General features: G+C 38.5%; 1 protein-coding gene across 2 annotated transcripts in view; it reads right to left on the bottom strand.

The window, feature by feature from the left end:
- Positions 1-17,230, bottom strand: part of HPGDS (hematopoietic prostaglandin D synthase) — a 648,072-nt gene that overhangs the window by 430,012 nt on the left and 200,830 nt on the right. The window contains exon 1 of one of the 2 annotated variants that reach the window (XM_044061060.1): positions 709-837. The exons of the other annotated variant lie outside the window; for it this stretch is intronic. The gene's annotated coding sequence lies outside the window, so the exon portion shown is untranslated. Of the gene's footprint in view, positions 1-708; positions 838-17,230 lie in introns of those variants that run through there. 2 annotated transcript variants of the gene reach the window in all.

The raw sequence follows: 17,230 nt of genomic DNA, 5'->3' as shown, positions 1-17,230 counted from the left end.
TGTGTGTGTGTGTGTGTGTGTGTGTGTGTGTGCGCGCATGCACATGTGAGTGTGCTGTAGATATGTAAGAATGAAAATATTGCAAATTGCTTTTATCCTCCATGTTGCAGTTCCTAGCACTTTTGTGAATGAAAACTTATAAAACTTGTATGACATTATATTTATTTTTTTCTACAGTTAGCAGTCTGTTGCACTTTTGTGAAGGAAAATGTATAAAACTTGTATGACATTATATTTATTTCACACAGTTAGCAGTCCCTCCCACTTTTGTAAAAGAAAACTAATAAAAGTTGCATGACATTATATTTTTGTACACACAGTTTCATTTAATGTCAGTTATTGCTATGAATACATAACTTTCTCAGAATGAAGTGCAGCTGTTAGGTAGTTCTTACTTCATGGTATGAAAATAGTGAACTTGAATTATTTCCGATCCCATAACAATCTAATAAAATCAGACAAAACTGATAAACCAGTTTTTACCCTTTATAGGATGAAAGATTAAAATATAAAGCAACAGTAAAAACAAAATGTTAAACCTTTTAGAATCTTCCTTTTATTTGACGTTACTATTACTGTCTCATGATTCTCATTTTAATCTTGCATTAGATATACTCAGAAGGCAGAATGAGCAGTCAGTGCAAAGTAATCATTCTGTTAAACACAACAAAATCCCACCACATATAAATAAATTCATAACCTACTTACTTCAGCAGATACAAGAACAAGGAAATCTGACACCGGTGAAAAATAAATCGCAGCCTGAACTTGACTGAAAGAATGGTTAGGTAAGAGACAGGATTTCCTCAACAGTCCTTAATTTTTGGAGTTTCTTCTGTCCTGCTTGAACCTGTACTGCAAACTAGTTGGATCTACTTCAGTACATTGAACTTTTACAAGTTCGAACCACATATGGCCGAGATCATATGTTCAAACTTGTAAAAGTTCAAATACTAAAGTAAAAACAAATAAAATAACAAAACACAAAACTAAATGTCTATACGCCCCCTCCTGCACCCTTCATACCCCCCTTACCTAAATATACCAATTCCGAGATCGCACTATGATACTGGGGAAGGTGACGTATCAGCATTCGTCTGTCTCACTTCTAAGACTGGCTTATAGTAATAGAACCTGATTCTTTTAAATATCACTAACATAAATGTATGTATATAAGACAGTATCTTCACTTATAAGAGTAAGTCGGTCACTTGTTAGAGTGATACATTTTTGAGCATATTTGCTATTTGTGATTTGTCCTTCTCCCGGGAATGACATCAGTTGATTTGTTTTTTATGTTTGGGTTATGTACTTTGGATAGGTAAGTTTCTGTATTTCTTCTGTTAGCCAGTTGTGGATGAAGAAAGTTGAATACTTAGTTTTGAAAACATCTTTCTTTATTAATTTATTATAAATTTTATTTGCTATTGAACTTCCAGTCTCATTAAAAATGACATTTGCTACAAAGAGGTGATAAATAGGCAAATAGAGGGAACAAAATCTTTGATGCACCCATGTCATTAGAGTCTGTGTCTCTAGCATCTTTGCATGTATTTACTGAATTCTGTTAACTGAATAGGTCATGTTGTATGACATTATATTTATTTGTTTCTACACAGTTAACAGTCTGTTGCACTTTTGTGAAGGAAAATGTATAAAACTCGTATGACATTATATTTATTTTTTTCTTCACAATTAACAGTCTGTTGCACTTTTGTGAAGGAAACTTATAAAACTTGTATGACATTATATTTATTTCACACAGTTAGCAGTCCCTCCCACTTTTGTAAAAGAAAACTAATAAAAGTTGCATGACATTATATTTTTGTACACACAGTTTCATTTAATGTCAGTTATTGCTATGAATACATAACTTTCTCAGAATGAAGTGCAGCTGTTAGGTAGTTCTTACTTCATGGTATGAAAATAGTGAACTTGAATTATTTCCGATCCCATAACAATCTAATAAAATTAGACAAAACTGATAAACCAGTTTTTACCCTTTATAGGATGAAATATTAAAACATAAAGCAACAGTAAAAACAAAATGTTAAACCTTTTAGAATCTTCCTTTTATTTGACATGTTACTATTACTGTCTCGTGATTCTCATTTTAATCTTGCATTAGATATACTCAGAAGGCAGAATGAGCAGTCAGTGCAAAGTAATCATTCTGTTAAACACAACAAAATCCCACCACATATAAACAAATTCATAACCTACTTACTTCAGCAGATACAAGAACAAGGAAATCTGACACCGGTGAAAAATAAATCGCAGCCTGAACTTGACTGAAAGAATGGTTAGGTAAGAGACAGGATTTCCTCAACAGTCCTTAATTTTTGGAGTGTCTTCTGTCCTGCTTGACCCTGTACTGCAAACTAGTTAGCTTTGAATCGAACCTTTGTACCTTAAAATGTTCCATTCCCTGACTATGTCATTCGTCAGCAGGGAACAAACTGCAGTGCCAGATGGTTTACTGATTCACTGAATGTCACTGCTATGCACTTGTATTACTTTTAACAGCAGTGAGATATAGTTGGCAGTCAGGCAACAGTCTGAATCAGAGCACCATGCATTTTAATTTTAAAGTTGTCATTCCAGTAACTCTATACTGTGAATATTGTAAAATGTGTGCACAGTATAGATAATAAAATACAGCACAAAATACAATTATTAAGAGCCGAGTAGATAAGTGAGAGAACAACACAGAAAAGGCTATGCAAAGCAATACAATGCTATCAAGAAATATGCCATATTCAGGGCAGGGTTTTAAAAGAGAAATCACAGTAAATGCAGAAAAAAATACTGGCAAACATGTTTTTAGCTTTCAGACTCAAAACCACATCACAAAAATGTATTAAACAAAATAAAGATAAATACTGATCTAACAACAAATATTTATTCCATGTATGATTCCAACAAACACACACAGGGTATTGCAGCATCAATCAAATGGAATGTTCATCAAGACATGAATGGGAACAAAACACACACACACACACACACACACACACACACACACACACACACACACACACACACACACACACACACTCACTGTTTATTTGTGCATCTGATTTCCTTTTCTGTTTTATCCCCTGGAAGCTATAGCCATACTCACAACTAGGGTAATATATCATCATGCGGCCGGGTGCATTCACACATGTACAGTCAACATGCATGTCATGTATCACTGTATGCAATTTAAATGACACGATTATTTCCTAAGTTAAAGACACATTATCAAACCACTCTGGTGACATTTCTTTTTAATTTGAATAAGTTACGTGCAACTTCACATACTTATTGCTAAGTTAAACAAAATCTAGTCTATGCACTAAACATACTTACTGTGTTGGCATTCGGTGTTTAACATTGCTACTGTATATTGTATGTATTACAACTGCATTTTTTATAGTTCTAAATATAGCAATCATTCTATTACTGGTGTATCTGCGCATGTGGCCCAGTTGTCATTGAAAAGGATTTTCTGACCGGTTCACAGTAATCAAATAAAAATAAATAATTTAATAAATAAAATAAAAAAAAACAACTAAATGAACAAGCAAACAAGCAAATAAATGAATGAATTCTCCATTATTTCACTGAACAGCAATAGGAATGGCTTATAAAATCCCTGTCACCTCTTGATAAAATCAGCTTTTATAATAAGAAAAGTGTTAATTAAACAGCAATAGCAGACTGTTCAACTTATCACTACTTCCAGACAACACTGTGGTCTCTTTAATGCGTAACATGTTTGGCTAGGTTACAAGCTTATGGCCTGTTTTCAGAGGAATCCAAAGCAGTAGCAGTATTTATACAGATTGTGTCGAATTTATCAGGACACTGAGGAAACAGCCCCATTGTTTTCCACAAATACTACAGGATCTTTACAATCCATGTCAGAACTAACCAAGGTACTTAGGATCTTAGCTAAACCTCTTAGTCAAAGCACAATGCCTCAGGAGTCCATCTTTTGTCCAGTAATGCTTTATAGTATAAGTATTGGATCAAAAACAGTAGCACCTTATGAGGGGTAGAACTCACAGCCTGCTTATCTTACCAGCATCAAAATCAAATGCACAGTGGATGTAATAGTCTTATTTTAATATTAACTTTAAAGGTCACATTAATTTTACTACACATTTCTAAGGGCTGTATAATGAGTTGTAATTGGTAAAGCAACTTCAAGTAGAAAGAAGAATAAAGTCATTAAAATATTAAATTTCACAGAACTTGCTTTTATGTTTGTAAAGCAAAAGTTCTAAAGTCATTGTATAGCAGTAATAAAAACACTTCAGAAAATGGTGTTAAACTCCAGAGGTAATAGTTGCCTAACTGAAAAGCTCTTTTAATAAGAATGCAAAGTGTTATTTTTTTACATTGTTCTTACATTAGAAGTTATGAAAATGGACTATTTTAGGAATTCATATGCCAATATTATTCAAGTACAACTAGTTTTCCTTTGTTTTTTCTTTAAAAAGTAGAATTAAGTTTAAATAAAGATTTCAGTCTATGTTTAATAGGAAAGCATGGGACAAGCAAAAGGATGGGGTACTGGTTCTCAGACTGTCCCACAAAATTCAGAAGAAAAGGAAAATAAATGCATCATTTTTGGAAATTAAGTATGAGACCGGCTTCTCTACAACAGTACAAATCCTAAGGTTCAATACTATAGGGGGAGAACACTGTGAGACCTCAGAAATGTGAAATATAACCATTATGTTAAAAAGAACTTCTAAAAAAATGATCTACTCCAGTTAACAATTTTAACTAGCTAAATAAATATAATATTGAAATTAGAGTGAAGAGGCACGATATGGAAATAAAGAAGTTAAGAAATAAGCCTGACATCCAAGATTAAAAGATAAAGAGTATAAGACATTAACCTTTGATGCTGACCCTGCATGTGAAGCAGAACAGAAAATGATCTAGAAACGTCTACAAAAGCAGTGATAGAGAGAAGCTCTGAGAACTAGAATACAGAAAATCAACATTTACAGGTTTCTTCAAAAAGTATTGAAAGCAACTAGCTAGAGATGCTCCTAATATCTTCCTATTGAAAGATGCTTACTTTGAGGTGGATCAATAACACTGAGTTAGACAGAGGGCTCACTGGGGGATGAGGAGTCAAGAAGTTATCCCTAGGATTGGGCAACTGCTTCCTCAGGATATGATTAATAATTTCTTGTGATATGCAAGAAGCATTCTCATCATTCATTAGCAAAAGGATCTGAAATTACATGACCACTGCAGCCAGTTGTATCAGCACATGAAAACATTTCCAAAAACTGGTAAACCTACGTTTTTCAATGGGGCATCAATTCATCATAGCAGACTTAAAGAATGAAAGCGTGAGACTTAGGTGGCTGTGAAATTAGCATAGTTGGGTGTCACAGAGAAAACTGCAATGTCCAGTCAGGAAACTGTTGCCTTTTCCTAAGAAAATTGAATAGGCCGGGACATCAGCATAATGGCGAACAAAAGGTAACACCAAGCTTGGAGCATACAAAAGGATTATAAGGAAACGTAATGTGGCAGCACTAGGCAGCAGAAAATACTCATTGAAAGGATGAATATAGCAGGTAAAACAGCTTCTTCCAGGTGGATACTTTATAGCACATCTTTGATTGGGTGTTTTAAGTAATAGCTGGTTTTGTTACTTGCTTAATTAGACGTCTCCCATCTCAAAGTCATGTTGTATGCATGTAGTGCATCCAAGGTGAATGCGGAAAGCTGTATATTTTACCCAGATTATTCCTTCAGTAGCCATTGTGATTCTTTTTTAATTGCAACAGTTAAGGAAGTTTGTACATACTATGCCGCTGTACTGAGCAGTGAAGAAGATTATGATTCTATAACATTATATCTGATGTGTGATATATGGTGGCATGAGAGTTCATCAATCTTCATCTGATTTTATCATTTTTTGTAATCTGGGACTCTGAGGTGGTGGATTGAAAATAACATACGTTAGTTACATACCATATAACCTTGCAGGCAGCTGAAGAGCTCAGTGCATCTTGAAAGGTGTTTATTTGTTTATTTATTTATATGTTCACATATTTTTGTTTCAGTGCTAGAATTGGTCCATTCCTCTTTAATCAGAAGGGTAGGCAGATGGGATTAATTCTTTTCTGGACAATTCTTCTCAGATATATAAGTCAGAAGCTGGGCTGTGAATGAATAAATATGATGACTGCAAAGTGGGTAGCAAATTTACTTTAGTAAAAGATGTCAACATTCTCTATGGGTGTCTACAAGAAAATATATGCCTGGAGTAGTTTCAGTGACCTCAACTTTAATGTCAATACATGTATCATCATGAGTCTTGGTACAAAGGCAGAGCAAATACATTATGATTGCAACATAAATGGCAAAAAAATCATCAGTAAAGATCTAGGGAAACTGATAGATAACAGTTTAAACCTTGATCAGTGCACAGCTTCTAAAGTCAGAAAACACACTCTAAAAATTATCTAATTCCAAAGGGCATGTCTAATCATTTCAGAGGGGTTATTGGCCTACTTATATCTTGCTATCTTGTTTTATTACTGAATGCAAAGCTGAAGTCTACAGCCTTCAAAAAGTTACTTGAAAAACATTTTGGTGGTTCAACAGTTCCTTACTAGAAAAAAAAAATGACAGAGAGCTAGAAAATGTGATCTACTCAGAAAGGCTTCATGAATTGTCATTCTATTCAGTTTCTGATAGCATACTTAAAGGTCCTGTCTGTCTGGTATATTAGGCAATATCTGATACAGTTTTATTTGGAAATCTTTAAGTGGAATGTACGACTGGTGAAGCAAACACCAGCTTGGAAGACATAATACATGTTCCACAACAATGGAAGAAACTTCTCATGACTGTCGGTAATTTGGTAATCAATAATTTTGATGCCTGTATGTGAAATAGAAAACATAACCACAGAGTTACAGCAGTAAATCTTCTACATAACCATTAAGCCCATGAAATCTTAACCTACATGCATAGCTTTTTCAGTGCAAACCAGGCTTTTTGATTACCTCCGTTCCATTTCTGTAAATAGGAACATTTGTTATAAATGCTGTGGTCCAGAAAAATGTCAGGTTCATTTCATAATATTTTACAGTTTATACATTACCTGAAAAAGCTTGTTTTAATAAATAAACAAGGCAGTATTGGTCAAACAACTTCATGCTAATGAATTGTCTGCCTAATGATCCAAGGCATATTAGTAGATCTACACCAGGGGGAGCACTGGTTAATTTTTCATGCAAGATCACAGACCAATCCCCTTTGTGCTTGTGAAAACACCAAAACTGATTTACTGCACTTCCACATCTCCACAGAACAAACACTGGATATAAATATGTGTCATGTTTGAACATAGCTAGATCTGATGAAGCCATGTAAAAGGATAACAGTTCTCATATTACTAAAGCTCATAAAAAGTAAAACAATTAAATGAGAGTTTTCATTTTTATTTATTACTTTTACAAAGTAAGCAGAACTGTATTTTTAAGAGATAAGTTTGATTAAACAGAGATCCCAAGGTAGGGGCAAAGAAGAGATTCATTTGGGAACTGAATCCTACAAGGAAAAAACAACTAACTAACTAAAGAGAGAGGTCCCAAACAAGATGGCAAATTAAAACTTAAGTCTCTGCAATCATTGCACAAATATCTGGGCAGTAGTTCAACTTACCTGTTTTGTATTAATTTTTTGTTAAAATGAGACCCTTTTTTGCAGTTCACTAGTCTTCAGAGTAAGAAAGAGATATTGTGTATCTAAATAACAGTTCTTTCCTAGACTGTGCCAACCATCTTTATCATAACAAACAAACACTATCATTTAAGCAGTGCAGTTACCTAGATAATTGTCAATACTACTTGCTGGGAGCAATTGGCACCTCTTCTACAGTGTAATTTGTTTCCCCTAACAGCCTGGATCTGAAGCCATTGCCCCTTCACCATGTCCTTGCTATGGCTCTGGCAACATTGATCATGCCTGTCGGGCGCTAGGATCTGCCACATAACACAAGCACTCAGGTCACTCCAAGGCAAGTACAAATATGACTCAGTCATTGTCCATGCTGGTGTGAATGACCTGAGACGTACCTCCCTGGACTACATGAAAAGAGACATAGAGGAGCTCTCTGAGCATGTAGCCCAGGCCGGTATGACCCTGACCTTGAGTAGCATCTTATCCTCACCAAGAATGATGCCACAATATGAAGACAAGATGATCAATTTCAACAATTGGCTTAAGTATTGGTGTCATTTAAAGGGGATCCAATGCCTGTCAGCCTGGGATGACATGCTCGACAAGCCACGATGCTTCGCTAGGGATGGCTTGCACCTGTCACCCCTGGGCTTTTGGATATTGGCAAAGGCTCTTGCTACCCCCATATTGCCTTTTCTAGGCAAGGCTCAACAGACAAACCCACCTCCATAGGTATCACAAGGGATAAGAAACTAAGAGTAATGCTACTCGATGCCAGAAGTCTAAACCTCAAGATGCACACTCAAAACACTCCTTAGCATGGAGAAAATCGATATCTGTGCAGTAACAGAAACCTGGTTCAAGGCTCCAGAAAGCACTCCAGCACTACCAGGTTATACCTCATACCATGCTTTTCGGCACCAAAACTTGGACCATACTACAAAAGGAGGGGGAGTATCAATATTCGTCAAAGATACCCACACCTCCAGGTTGGTGGCACAGCACGAAGCATCAGAGACTATCCATGTGCAACTAACAGTGGGTAAAACTGCCTTCCAGTTTATAGCCTGCTACAGACCACCCTCCCAAACCCAGGAACCCCACTTGGCCTTCCTGAGAACACTGGAAAATATGAAGGTCTCTCCAAACACCATTATATTGGGCGACTTCAACTACCCAAACATAGACTGGGAGCATTACTCTAGCTCCAACACCCTAGCCCAAAGGTTCCTAGAATTTATAAACTCAAATGCTATGGAACAACTTGTTACCACTCCCACAAGAGGGGAAAACATACTGGACCTGATCATCACCAACATGAGGGCTCTATGCTCCAGACCAGAAGTGTATCCCTCACTGGTAAGATCAGACCATAAACTAATCTCACTGGATATTCACATCCCAACTCCACCCCCTGCCCTGAAAACCACAGTGATAAACTTCTCTAAAGCAAATTTCACACTCCTCAAAACCGAGGTGGAATCCTTCAAAGCCCCCGGGCCTGTGGAAAATACGGCCGAGACTGCAGAATCCTTTATAAACGCATTCTATGAACACCTTCAGGAATGCATGGATCATGCAATCCCAAATAAAACCAAGACCCAATCCTCCAAAGGCAGACGTCCTGTCTGGTGGACCCTAGCCATAAACAAACTATACAATAGAAGGAGGAAGCTATTACATGATAGAGCAAAATCCCAAAAAGGGAAGGCATCTCTGATCAGTATTAGCAAAAAACTACGGGCACTCATAAAATCGTCTAAGGCCAGCTTCGAGAGAAAAATTGCACAGGACACTAAGGATAATCACAAGGCTTTCTTTAGTTATGTTAGGAATCTGGGTGGGAATTCCCAGACATGCTCAGAATTAGTCCAAAATGACAAAAAATACACTGAACCCACAGTCATTGCCAACATCCTAGCTGACAGGTTCAGTGCAAACTTCTCCCTCCCCCTCCCCACCAAAAGGGCAAATATTTATCCCAGCAGAGTGCTGCCCCCCTGACATCTCAGATGCTCAGGTAAGAGCTGCCCTCTCCAAAGCAAAAAACACAGCATCAATGGGACCAGACGGTGTCCCGGGCTGCATCCTACATGAACTCCAAGAAGAGCTAAACCCAAACATAAAACTACTGTTCAATCTTAGCCTTACTACAGGATATGTACCCAAAGAGTGGCATACAGCAACAATGGTCCCTCTCTACAAAGGTGGTGCCTCAACGGATCCTGGAAACTATCGCCTCATAAGCCTGACTAGCTTAGTCTGCAAAGCTATGGAAAGGATCATCATGGACCTCATAAATAAAGATATTGGGGACCTACAGACACTGGATCCTACCCAGTTTGGCTTTGTTAAGGGCAGATCCTGCCTCTTAAACCTGGTTGATTTCTTTGAAACAGTCACCAAGGCCATTGACGAGGGGAAGGTGGTCCACACAGCCTACCTGGACCTCGCAAAAGCCTTCGATACAATACCCCACTCGGGCATTATAGATAAGCTCACCAGCTTAAATATAAACCCCTATGTCACTAGATGGGTTGCAAACTGGCTCAAGGACAGAACCCACATGGTTAGAATTGCTGGAGCCATGTCAGACTCCAAACCAGTTACAAGTGGCATCCCACAAGGCTCAGTCCTGGGACCTCTCTTGTTTGGTATATATTTCTCGGAGGTACAGGCCAACACGGAAGGACTGTGGCTGACTAAGTTTGCAGATGACTGCAAACTGGGTGCCATAATTGACTCTCCAGCTGACACAAGCATCCTCCAAAAGGGCCTCATAGAAACAGACAACTGGTGCCAGAGCCATGGCCTCAAGCTAAACACCAAAAAGTGTATAGTCATCCCTTTTGGCAAAAACAAAGTGCCCACAAATTACCACATAGGTGGTAATCCATTAAGTACAGAAGAAGTAATTAGGGACCTGGGGACCCAAGTTGATAGCAATCTCTCATTTGACAACCACGTGGCCAAAGTGGTTAAAAAAACATCTTATATAGCCCGCCTAATCATGAAGGGATTCACATCTAGATCAGGGAGGTCATTGTACCTCTTTACTCATCCCTCATCAGGCCCATAATTGAGTACAATGCCCCTTTTGAGATGTAACTTACCAGACACCTGCAGCAACTGGAAAGACCCCAAAAGTACCTCACCAAGAGGATCATAGGGCTCAAACAGATGCCATATGCTGCCCGGTTAAAGAAACTCCAGCTCTACTCAGTGGCATACTGCCTCCTCAGAGGTGATCTGTGCCTGACGTATAAAGCCATGTCCAACCTGGAATTAATGGACATGCTGCACCTCAGAAAATCCAAATCCCATCGAGCTACGCGCTCGAGAGACTTGAACCTCAGCACTGAAATAAATAGGACATGCTGGAGGGAGGGACAGATTCATAACCCAGAGGCTCCCTTCACTCTGGAATAAAATCCCAGTCCAGGTTAGGCAGAGTCCCTCATTGACTCTCTTCAAGAGGAATCTTGATGAGTGGATGGGAGATCGTAGGTTTATCCTGGGTATCACTTCTGTGTCACTGTTAGACAGAGGCACAGTATACTAACCTCGAAAAAGGGCATAGCAAAATTAATTTAAAATGGGTGGCGAAAGCCAATCACACTCTGGCTAGGCTTATAAATGCCCTAGGGCAGATAACCTAGTATGAACCTATGAACCTATGAACCTATGCAGTTGTGCAGCTTAACTCATTATAGCTGGCTGATGTCTCCAGCTGTTTCTGCTGTTACACCCTACAAATGTCTCTAAGTTGTCAAATATTGCTTGTACATGTTTGCATTACTAATTCCAAAACCATGCTACATAAAATATTTCATCTTAAATCTTATACAGTGGAAAACATAAGTGTATTGATATTTGACCTCTGTCTAGTACAGATAAAGATTATTGTTCATATAACATTTATTTATATTGTCATACATTTTATCTTTTTGTAATATCTCAACAACTAAGTAGCACAGACAGAATTGCTTAGCCTCATATATGAAAGCTCTCGGGTGGGTGAACAAAATGCTGCTGACAGTAAGTAACTGCAAGCCACGCGCTCTAATGAGCTAAGCCTTGCCACAACAATAAATAGAACATGCTGGAGGGATAGATTCTTGCCACAGAGACTCCCCATGCTTTGGAACAAAATTCCTTACTACATAACTGTGGTGGTGGTGCTGCGGTAGCATTGTTGCCTCACAGTAAGACGTTGTCCTTCTCAATTCTCAGCTAAAGCGTCTTCTGTGTGGAGACATGCGTGAATGGGTGTACCTTCATTGAAGGTTGTGCGTCAGGGCTGGCAACTCGGTACGTAAAAATCTACTGTCAATCATTAGCTGACCGGAGTTCTGCTGTGGCGACCCTTAACCGGGAAAAGTCGAAAGATACAACAACAACAACAACATTAGGCAGAGCCCCTCACTAACACTCTTCAAGAGAAACCTTGATGAGTGGATGGGTAACAGAAAATACACCCCTGGAATCACTTCATTGGCTCTGCTTGACAGAGGCTCAGTTAATTAATCAATGGAGCGGCGAAAGCTGACACACTCTGGCTAGGCTTATAAATGCCCTTGGGTAGATAGCCTAGTGCCTACCTATGAACTTATGAGTGGTTGCTGAGATATTGTAAGTTGTTTACAAAATATTAAAAACTTTAATAGTTACTGTGTTTACTGTGACTTAGAAAATCCAGTTTAATACCTAGACCCTAAAGAATACTACCAAAATAAAATAGTTTGTGCTGAAGAGTTTGCCATTTGCACTTCTTTATTAACCGCTACGGTTCCAGAGATATAAACTTTTGTTTAAAATGTGAGGACATAATTTGATAATATCAAAACCCTCGAGCTTCGCCCATTGGAAGTTACTCTGCAAACTTCCAGAGTTCCATTGGCGGGAACAAGTTAAAGGAGGGTGTAAGGGTCAGCATAACCAGACAACAGCGATGGTGTGAGATTGTTAGAAGTGTAGAGAATATTGTACTGGAGAACGTGGTCAGGTATCAGTTAGCAGACTTGGAGCAAAGTGAGGGAACAAATAAATTATTAGTGGGTATTAGGGATAGAATAACCAGGCGTCATGACAAGGGTGTAAGAACAAGCTTAATGTGACTATATAGGATTGTGAAGCTTATAGTTAGAGTAAAAGGCAGGGCGTGTTAGAGGTGGAAGGAATGGGTAGGTAGTTAAAATTGGTGCAGTACAAAGAGGCTACCAAAAAGATAACTAAGTTAATAAGGGCAGTACAGGCTTAATTTAAAAGTGAAGTAGCAGGAGGGATCAGGAAAGAAGCAAGGACTTTTTAAGGTGTGTGGAAAGAAGCAAGGGAAAGCACTGACCGAGCTGAGTAAAGGTGAAAGGAAGATTATAGAAGACTGGTAAAATCAACAAGAAAAGCAAGAGAGGGTATCATGCAGGAAAGGAGGTTGAGTGTAACCATATGATCAGTGGACAGACACCATCTTAGAGAGGGATGAAGTTTAGAGGGAACTGGCTGCACTTAGGGAGGATAAACCGAGACCAGATGGGCTGTCTCTCAGTGTAATCAGGAAATCTGGCTACTGTGTTGGCAGACCTCACTAATGGAAATTTTCAACTAATTAATTACATTTCATAAGCGACAGAGGACTGGAAGTCAACATTTGTAACATCACTTGCACAAAGAGGGACAGCAGAAAAATAAAGGGAACGATAAGCCTGTAACCACAACAACAATGGTAGGGAAAGGCTAATAGCATTTCTAGAGGACAACAACCAACATGATATCATGGTCTAAAGGAGATGTCAGACAACTTGAGCCAATTTTATGACTTGGTCAAAGCTGAACTTCACAGGGGACTATCAGCAGACACAGATTTACATGGTCTTTAGCAAGGCCTTTGACTTGCTCCCACAAAAGAAGGTGATATGAAAACTGGAGGTGTTGGGGGTAGAACCAAGACTGAGGAACTGGATAGCTCCATGGTTAAATGGTAGGACAGAAATGATGACAGGGACAATGTCAGGATTTAGGGAAGTGACTAGTGGAATACTGCACTCTGTTTTACTAGGTGTACTATGCTTTGCTGTATTTGTCTCAGATATACATGAGGGAACAGAAAACAGGATCAAATTTTGCTGTTGAGACAGTGGTAATTTTCCAGAAGTAGAGGATGGAAGGAAAAGTCTAGTGAAGGATTTGGAAAGTCTGAACAAGTGGGCATAAAGGAGTTGCTTATTGCTCAGTGGAAACAAAGGCAAACCTCCTGCCCCTAAACCGCATGAAGCATTAGCTGAGTGAAACATAACAAATAACAGATCACAACAAATTGGTAAAATGAGCACACCTAGTTTGGGCCACCAAAAGCAGAGTGAGAAGACACTGGAAACAACAAACAAAATGCTGTGGTGTATCATCATGGAGACAGACTGCAGAAGCAAAAAGGGCAAACCTTCACTCTGCTAAGTCTTGGTCAGACAGCATGTAGCTCTGGAGGCCATAGATGGAAAAGGACATCAGGCTAAAGGAAATAATTCAGTAGAAATGCATCAGAAAGTTCACTGGGATGCAGAGGAAGGAACATGAACAGAAGTTTGAGGATTTGGAGCTTTTCTCACTTGAGAACAAAAATAGGAGGTAGATATTACACTGGCATACCTGTCAAATGCTCTGCATTTAATGGAATGCTTGATTTTAAACTATAGTACTATGTCTGCCCCTGTGCTCCGGTTTGACCTTTGATGGCTCTGATTATTCATTCTTTCATTGGTTGTATTGTAGCCAATAGGAAAGTGAGTTCCTCTAGCTCATTAATGTTAAAACAGAGCAGCAACAGATGCAGATGTCTAGGTTTGCATAAGTACTTTTAATAATAATGCTGATAACTACGGAAACTTCTTCAAATTACCTCTGGATGATTATCAGCATACTGCAAGGCAAGAACTAAATACCTTTAAAGAGTGAACCAGACACAGTGGAAGGTAAGCTACCAGAGCAGAAAACACTTAAAAAGTCCTGTAGGCAGTTTTATTTCCCTTTTTTTCATCCCATATTACAACTTATCAGAACTTTCCTGCCCTTTTTCTCCCCTCCAAGATTCTGATTCCTGCATATGTTACAGTGTATAAATTCATTGTTTTAAGCACAGATGTTTGCAAGAGCTTCAAAAATAGTTGTTAAAGGTGCATGCGTGATTGTGTGTGCATGTGTGTGCATCTGCAATGATTGAAAGGGTGCTCAACTGGATATTTTATACTGTTTGGAGATATCTACATGTAACTTGTCACAGTGTAGTACACATTTTTACTCTACCTATGTAGTTGTGCATCTGTTAGCACCACCACAAAGGTCATAAATTTACAGGTCATTCCTAAAAAAGTGCAAATTTGTACATTATACCTCCCCCTGTGCACAAATGTATGTGTAAGCAAATTTTGAGTGTTATGATTTTGGCTCCTCTGCTATGATTTTTGGTGGTGCATGGTATGATTTTTAAATCTGGCTGGTTGAGAAGTATGGGCATTGGTACAAAAGATCATGTCAGGGAGATATAAAGGAGCCATTCTAGATGTGAAACACAGAGGGGGACAGAAAGGGGTCAGGAAGCAGATTGTAGAGACTACTTCCATGATCTCCAAAAGAACTTCTTCACTGAGACAGTTTTGGTCCAATGGAATAGACTACCAAAATAGTGGTGGAGAAAGAGAATTTACATAAAAATGCAAGAGAACATTAGGCAGTTGTGAAAAGTATAAAGTGGAAGCTATGGAAGGAGTGGAGGCATTTAAAAGGGCAGACAATGTAAACTTATCGTCTTATTTTTTGGATTAATGAAATGCTATGTAATGTTGTTGTTCTTCTTTCGGCTTTTCCCGGCTAGGGGTCTCTACAGCAGAACTCCGGTCTGCTAATGATTGGCAGTAGATTTTTACGGTGCCGAGGCACCAGCCCGACACCCAACCTTCAACGAAGGCATGCCCATTCATGCATGTCTTTTGAATGCCACTCGACCACGGGGAGGACATGCAGACTCCACACAGAAGGTGCTCCAGCCGAGAATTGAACAGGAGAACCTCTTGCTGTGAGGCAACAACACTACCGCTGCACCACCGTAATAATATTTATTAATTTACTGTTGACTGAGTTAGTCCCCCTAGGCCAGTGGCCTCTTTTCAGGGTAGACCCAAGGTGATATTCACACTGAATATGTGAAATTTGGACAGGACATTGGTGAACTTCACCTATTGTTTTCGATAACTGCCCTGGGATCTTCTGCATCCACCTGAACTACCAGCAGCTTGGGCATATGGGGCCTTGGTTTGACATCTAATCTGAAAAACAGGACACCAAGTGCAGTGCCCCCTTATGCTGCCCTGCAGTATCGACAGTGGAAAAATTAATCTAACTACCCAGTGTGGGAATTGAACTCATAGTCTTCTGCTCCTAAGGCAGGTATACTACTCATTCAGCTACTGAGTGTAATAGCTGTGTGCTAACTGCTCTGTACTTCAGAACTGCTCTTCTGCTGTACTTTGTTATTTCGTCATGAAAGAAGGCAGTCCTGTTTCAGATTTTTAAGGTGTATATTTCTCAGATGCATCCATTTCTTGTTACTAACAACATCATAATTTACCAGAGACCCAGAAATGCTATAAACTTAAAAAAAATTTTTTTTAACAGTAGGATACAGCATGTTTTGTTACACATAGGACAATATTCTTAAAGCCACCATCATACTTCTAGGCAGTCACGAAAAAGCTAAATGTCATGTGTTTAAAATAAGTTAAAATCAGTGAATCTTGAACAGTGTATACAACCAGCTACTATCTAAAAAAATCTAGAGAACACTTTGATGAATTATCAACTAAACAAAGTGTTCAGCCCTATCTATTTACTGAGCAAATGGAGGACACAGTTTTCATTTTATGGCTATAGACCATATCCAGGTTGACATCAGGAGTTGGATGCCACTTACCCGGTCTAAATGACAATTTGTAACATTTTCATCTGTGTTGAAATAGTATTTCTGTATTGCCTTTCTATATTTTTGAATACTTGTTTTTTTTTTACCTTCTGTTTTGCTTTGCATTCTGTTTTAACAGCATATTAAAAGATTTAAGTGTTAAATAGCACTGTCTTTTCTAGTTTTGCCCGCCTATGTTAATCTGACCATATATCTCATTTTCTCTCTACTTTCACTGGGCTGTGTGAGTAATCACAAAACCATCACTTTTGAAATCCACCCCTTCAATTATTTAAATTTATTGGCCATCCTACAGAATGGACAATACACAGAGATAAGATGATCAGCTTTAACAATTGGTTCATGTTCTCTAGATTTTTTTAGATAGTAGCTGGTTGTATACACTGTTCAAGATTCACTGATTTTAACTTATTTTAAACACATGACATTTTAGTTTGTTATCATGATAAATTCTAGGCAGTGGCAGCTTGTAACTTCAAATCAAAGGGGAGGGGGCTGCAGGAGACAGCTGAATGGGTGGGGTCAATGAGAAGGGGTGTGGTCAACTAGAAA

This window comes from Protopterus annectens, chromosome 2.part0 (genome assembly GCF_019279795.1).
Source record: "Protopterus annectens isolate FY-2018-M chromosome 2.part0, PAN1.0, whole genome shotgun sequence".
NCBI classification, from domain to species: domain Eukaryota; kingdom Metazoa; phylum Chordata; order Ceratodontiformes; family Protopteridae; genus Protopterus; species Protopterus annectens.
This window is presented reverse-complemented; position numbering and strand designations above follow the sequence as displayed.